This window comes from Aplysia californica, unplaced genomic scaffold, assembly GCF_000002075.1.
Source record: "Aplysia californica isolate F4 #8 unplaced genomic scaffold, AplCal3.0 scaffold00135, whole genome shotgun sequence".
In the NCBI taxonomy this organism is placed as follows: Eukaryota; Metazoa; Mollusca; class Gastropoda; order Aplysiida; family Aplysiidae; genus Aplysia; species Aplysia californica.
In genome coordinates, this window is record NW_004797405.1 from 746,941 (window position 1) to 753,668 (window position 6,728).

At 42.2% G+C, this 6,728-nt stretch overlaps 1 long non-coding RNA gene across 1 annotated transcript; it reads right to left on the bottom strand.

The window, feature by feature from the left end:
* Window positions 1–2,411: 2,411 nt before the first annotated feature.
* LOC118477550 lies at window positions 2,412–4,166 on the bottom strand. The gene is made up of 2 exons (XR_004858461.1): window positions 3,403–4,166; window positions 2,412–2,941 (listed from the first exon to the last, which is right to left on the bottom strand). It is a non-coding gene; the product is annotated as an uncharacterized LOC118477550 (long non-coding RNA).
* Between the last annotated feature and the right edge of the window lie 2,562 nt (window positions 4,167–6,728).

Genomic DNA, 6,728 nt, shown 5'->3' on the forward strand with positions numbered 1-6,728 from the left:
CATTTTTTTTTCACCTTGGGGAAGAGGAGGAAGTTGCATGGGGCGAGATCAGGCGAATTGGGCGGGTGCACCTTTGATTTCCACGAGTAGCCCTCAAAAAGCTCGTACACAACTCTGGACTTGTGAACATGTTGTCATGGTGCAGGATGACGCCTTCTTCAAGCAAAGCGGGTCTTTTTTTTCTGGATCGCAGGTCTCAGCTTGTCTTTGAGGACGAACCTGTAGTAACCACCATTGACAGTTACGCCAGGTGTGACTAGCCAGCTCAGTATGAAGCTACTCATGTCGAAAAAATCCCAATGTGCATCACCTTTCTCTCCCCATGTTTTCTGTGTGCGCTTCATCTTTCATGTCAGAACTCGCACCTTCAACCTCCTTGATCCATTTCTTTACTGTTTGAATTGATGGGGCATTATTTATTCCCTGTTAGTTTGTAAAGATCACCATGGGTTTCAACTGCAAACTTGCCGAGAAGAATTGAAAATTTGATTACAACTCAGACATCGTAGCATGAGAAGGCTGCGCCAATGTTTTGCTCAGCCATTTTCCTTGGATTTGCCTTGGACAAAGTGCAGAAGTACACCACACTTGACACGTCACCGCTCTATGATCCGTTCACCAATGCACTTGCAATTTGGAGTTGAGATTTCTTAGTCATTGTGTCATGACCTCACAAACTTTAGTGGCTGTTGGTTGCGTATTTTGAGTTTTATTGAGGAGGGAAACTTTATTCTGAGACAGACCTCGTAGCACATGATAACATTTTAGATCCTATTTTAGAAAGCAGGCTTCTGCCACTAAGAGTCTTGCATTTGCGTACAGCCCACCGACTAGTATTTCCAAGCAGGGCATTGAATAATACCTGTCACTATCATGGTGAATCCAATCGCCCATCAAAATTATCAAATCGCCCGTTTGTGGGAGATATCGGTTACGTTAGCAAGCACTGGTTCAGATAGTCAGTGCACGTGTGGCCCAGCACTAGGACGACACCTTGTAGCAACACCAAGCAACGGTCATTACTTGTGCTGTAGGTGTGTTGCACCCTCATCGGCACAGGGTACGTCCTTTAAGAGGCGAGCTGCTTCAACTATGCCTATCACGGTAAACCCAGGTTGAGGGGAGTATCATGCCCCAACAGACAGACGCGTATTTTGCTAGAAAACCTCTGCATAGGGGACTCAAACTCACGTCTGTTGCGTGTGACGGCGGGGCACCCCACCGCTACACCAGCACAGACGCCGGCACAACCCTCTCCTAGAAACAACAACAAAAAGTTCGAGAGTGATGGATAGACTAAAGAAGAAAATGTTCAGTGAAAAAATAATATATTAAAAATCAACAAGTGAAAGGTTTTTTTTTTTATTTTAACAGCAGACCTAAACGCTTTTCGTTTTCATCAAATTATAGATTGGGTTCAAGGTTGGCTAAGGTGGTATCATGCTGGACTACTGAACGAATTGAGTTGGTCTGGATCCCTAACGGGGTGCTCGACATTGAGATTGTAATGAAGAGCTCCAGGGGCTCTCCGCCAGTCTGGCTTTGCTATTTCGGAGATGAACGTTAAATTTGGAGGTCCCACCTCTTAAATAACCTTACAGAGCTGAAAGGAGCGGTAAGCCTATACAATGACAACACAGAGATATTGCAATGACAGAACATAGGGGTAGGAAACAGGGAGGTGCGAGGGGGAGTAAGATCAAACAGAAGAGCGGAAAGAAAGTGGAAAAGGGGGGAAAAGGAGGATAGGATAAAAGGTGAAGAAGAAGAGGAGGGGGGATGAAGAGATAAATTAGACGGTCGAAAAGCAAGGAGAAAAGAACAAAAAAAAGAGGAGCAAGATACAACAGAGAAGGATAAAGGGCAAGGGGAAAGGAGAGAAAAATAGGAGGAGGGGGAGGAAGAGTGATTAAGATAAAAACAGAAAAGGATGAAGAGCAAATGGGGACTGATGAGAAAGATGAAATGGCAAAGCTGATAAAAGAACGAAAAGGGAACAAAAATTAATTAGTAATTTTACAAATCAAACCTACCTTCATGGGAAGAGTTGATGACGAGGAGGAAAGCCCTTGGCTGGCAGGGGGCGGGTGCGAGGTGTGGCTTAGGGCGTGGCTTATGGAAGAAGGAGGCGGCATTATATGATGAGGGGCGGCGTTCTGGGGAGGGTGGGAGGCGAAGTGGTGAGAAATGTGGGTGTCCTGCAAGATAGAGGCGGGGATCACTGCGGTCATCATGTCGAGCATTTGGAGTGGGGAGGTCACTAAGGTCAAGTTGGCACGGTTATGATCCTCAATGACTTTGATTGGTAGACGAACGTTTCAAAGATGGAGGCGGTGCTACGATCCTCGATGACTTTGACAGATGAACGTAGAACGTACAAAATCGCCGTCAAGGGTTGTAAATACTTGCAATTTTTTGTTTGACGTCAAACTCGTAATGCTGATAAAAAATAATTGATAGATTGACCTTTGGCGCATCAACCTTTTTGACAAATTAAGGGGCGGAGTCAGTGACACACAAGAAGGCGGGGCTATCTCCACCTACAACTTCAATGAGCACACACTCGTTTGTACGAGGACAAAAGTCAGTGACAGATTCCTGACGAAGTGGACGATTAATCCGTGAATTTCTTCACAAGTGGACAACTTTGCCTATTGCAAAGAAAAGGAAATAACGGCTGCTTCAAGGCTCGGTGGTATTCCAGCTTAAGAGAAATTATAATACACTGTCCGTCTTTTTTCAACTTGAAAGGCGTTTTGGCTGTTGCACTGGAAACAGCTAAAAATTGAAAAACTCCCCTTGTCCAACCAGGCACAAAATTCAATGTTTTAATTCAGCTCTTCTTTGCCAGGATTCCTCAATTGTAACAGCCAGAAATAGGCGCACTAAGATTTATCCAAAAATAGAATATTCACAGACACAGCAAGATTTCCAGGTAAATCTGGAGAGGAAAAAATTGTAAAATTATTAGATTGAAGTAAAGAGAAGAACATGTAACAAAAAGGATTATTTAGTACGGGACAGATTATGTCAGTCTAAGCAACAAAGACACAGAAAAAAGGGATCTATCAGTGGCACCCTATAACCACCCACAAAAGCCCATCTCAAAACGATACAGCTCTACATTATACTGCAAAATAGAGGATATTACCACACCCCCTCCCCCTCCCCGTCCCCCTCCCCCTCCCTAAAAAACAGAAGGAAAAAATAAAAAGCCAAAAAAAATCAGACAAAACAACACCACAAAAATAATTTATCTTCTACAACCCATTGTTAGATACTTCGTTTTAATGTTCTAGATGTCAGTGTCAAGAATTATGGAACGATCGACTATAAAGTGTCCAGTCAGTTACTTTGGAATGACCCGCATTAAATGTAGTTTAAGTGACATGACCCACTTACGGGAAGTTTGCGTTGTTAGTCATTCCTGCACAATCAACGTAAACGTTTTGTGCTGTAGGATAGTATCTAGTGGAAACTGGCGAGCCATGCAATTCTGTGACAACCTATGAGATACATTAGCTGTAGATGTAGATATTTTACGTCCCCATCGACACAGCGTCGATCATTTAAAAGTAGGCGATCTGTCACAGCAAAACCGGGAAGAGAGGGATACACTGTCGTAGCAAGCAGAAGGAGATTCTTGATGTGAAACCTGAGCTTTAGAAATGAGATGGTGACATTGCCAATCGGAGCATTGCTCGAGAATCAGAATCATGTCTTTTGATCAGATATGTTGCCACAACAGGCCACGGTTTTATAGCTGTTTGAAAGAACAAACCAATTAGAGATATTCCTAGAAAAACAACAACTATTCTATCAAGCAAAAAACGAAACACAAAGTGTAGTAACGACAAGAAATTATATTTTAAAAGGAAGCGTATTTTATCTTTTTTTGTGGGCGTGAGTTTAGGGCTCTCCACCAATTCGGCTCGGACCTATTAGGGGTGGACGGAAAATTCGAAAGGCTAGCTTCTAGAATAACGTTAGTGTTGAAAAGGAAGCTAAACGGAAACAATGACGTAGCCATTACTTAGATATAGGGAAACTGATTCAAGTTGAAAATCATAATTGGGCTCCTAATTGCAAAAAAATACATAAGTAAATAAATAAAAGAAATGAATAAAGAAAGAAAGAAAGAAAGAAATACATAAAGAAATACATAAAGAAATACATAAAGAAAAAAAAAAGAAAATATATGGGCACAATCAAGACCATTAAAGAAACTGTCTGCTTCGACCCCTTCTTCCTCGGCCACCCCACCCCTGACTGAGAGTGAAACGATTTGCTAGCGACTAAAAAGAAAAGAAAACGTCCCCACTCTGGAAGCGAACTCTTTTTCTTTTTGTGCAACAGTGACCACTGCACCACAGACACCATTAGCAAAACGTGTGTGCCTTCATCTCATCGTGAAATTACTTTCAACTCTTCCGAGTAATTTTTTTAATATGCTTTAGGAAATCGCGATAAAGCTTGTGATTTATCTATTATCTATTTGTGGTGGCCAAATTTTGCTATTCAAAAGGCTTTTTAATGGCTGCATCGATCGACTTGCGGTTTTCGCCTAAAAATTCTTTAGAATATTCTCCAGATCATGACGCCCTTGGTTTTTTCAGTTTTGAGACAGTTTTGCTGCAAAATGCTAAATTTCTTTATTTCGCCGATCGCTTTTGTAGACCGACGCTTCTGTCTCCGTAATTTTAGAAAATCCGCCAGGTTTGTTTATTTTAAGTCGTACTTCCGTTCGATACTATTGCGCACTGTCGCGCAATACTGAACACTATTTCAAGTGTGCGACCCGTATAGATCTAGCCTCATGTTTTCTTTTTTAACTTGGTGCTAAATCCGACTGTGATTCTTTCGTTTGATGGCCAGCATCGCTTTTTCTGAACTCCTTTGTCAAATCTTTTTTCTTGCTACTGGGACAATCAACACGCTTCTGTCTCAACCCGTTCATCGAACGGGGGCCCAGCTAGTGGTATATAATTTAGAAAAGAAACTTTTGATTTTGTCTTTCTAGAGTTAGAAACTATGGACTTCATACTTATACCCAGAAAAACGTGTCAGAAATGCCATAGCATTTACAGGAGCAGACTAAGAGAAAATACATGTCTCCCCCCCCCCCCATAAAAAAAATAGATAAATGAATAATAAATGAATAAATTGAAAAAATAAATAAATAAATAAACCCAAATCCCCAAATCTAATCTTTTAAAAGTAAATAGGAAGTCGATGGCCCAGAACATATTAAGACTAATGGAAGAGAAATGAGACAGATAAAAAAAACACACTCGCATACTCACATAATTGATTTATTTAGAAAATTAAAAAACCTTGATTTATCAGATCTGTTTCAATCAATTTGATAACTGACAATTTCAATTTGCACACCCCGTTTACCTAGCATTTGTCCTTAAATTGTGCTCGATGCACTCAAAAAGATTTAATGATCTGTCATTTACTGCTGAATGGCACTGTATACGGAGCATTTGCGGTTGTATTTGCTTGCTTAGAACACCTGAACAAGAGGCTTTTTAGAACAGACCAGGTTGTCATTGTTTACAGCGAAGATAACGTTCCCAAAGTTGAACCTTTGTGTTCCGTAATGCGTGTCTGTGTAATCGTCACTGGGAGTTGTAATAAATGATAATTATGGTCGATTCGAACGAAAAAACCCAACAACCGAACTTTGTGTAACGTTCTAGGATTGATCACGTCATTAACACATCAGGGAAAGGGGGGGGGGCTGAGAGAACGAGAGAGAGGGAGAGAGAGGGTGGTGGTGTTAAACATTTTCAATTACAATTATATTGCATACAGAGAGAGACACGAGAGAGAGACAGAGAGAGAGAGAGAGAGAGAGAGAGAGAGAGAGAGAGAGAGAGAGAGAGAGAGAGAGAGAGAACGAGAGAGAGAGGGGGGGGGGGGATGTGTCCTGTCTATATAGTTTAGCACTCCCACCAAAGAGCACGTTCCACTTGTAGAGTGAACACACTCTATTTGATTGTGTTTCCTGAACTTTGGTTTCTGTAACTTTGATAGCCTTCCACCCACTCAGCTTTCTTTGACTGAGGAGGCAGGACGAGAGGGAGGGGGTAGAAGGGAGAGTTAAATAGGAGTGCCCGGCTAAAATAACCTTATTATGTTAAAAGGGGCGTGAAACTGTTATCAGAGCTCAATGAAAACATGACAATGTCGTAGAAGTACGGAGATGTACACAAAGCTTTTTGTTGTTGGGCGGGATGGGGAGAAGGAGGAGAGAGAATGAGAGGGGAAGAGAGAGAGGGATAGAGAGAGAGAGAGAGAGGGAGAGAGAGAGAGGAAAAGAGAGAGAGAGATGAAAAGAGAGAGAGAGCGAGGGAGAGAGAGAGAGGGGGGGAGGGAGAGAGAGAAAGGGGGAGAGACGGAAGGCGAGAGAGGGGGGTGGAGAAGAGGGGTAGAAATAATGAAGGGGATAAATGGGGATAAGGGAGAAACGGAGAAAGAAAGAGAAAACAAGAGGAACAAAAGGGAGATGAGCGAGAGTTTGGGCAGATATTCTGGCAGAAAAGAAGAGGAAGTGAAACCGAAAGACGGAGAGAAAATAGAGAAATCGAGATGTATGTACATCAGTATAACACAGAGAGAGAGACAGAGAGCGAGAGAGAGAGAGAGAGAGACAGAGAGAGAGACAGAGAGAGAGACGGAGACAGAGAGACAGAGAGAGAGAGAGACAGACAGACAGACAG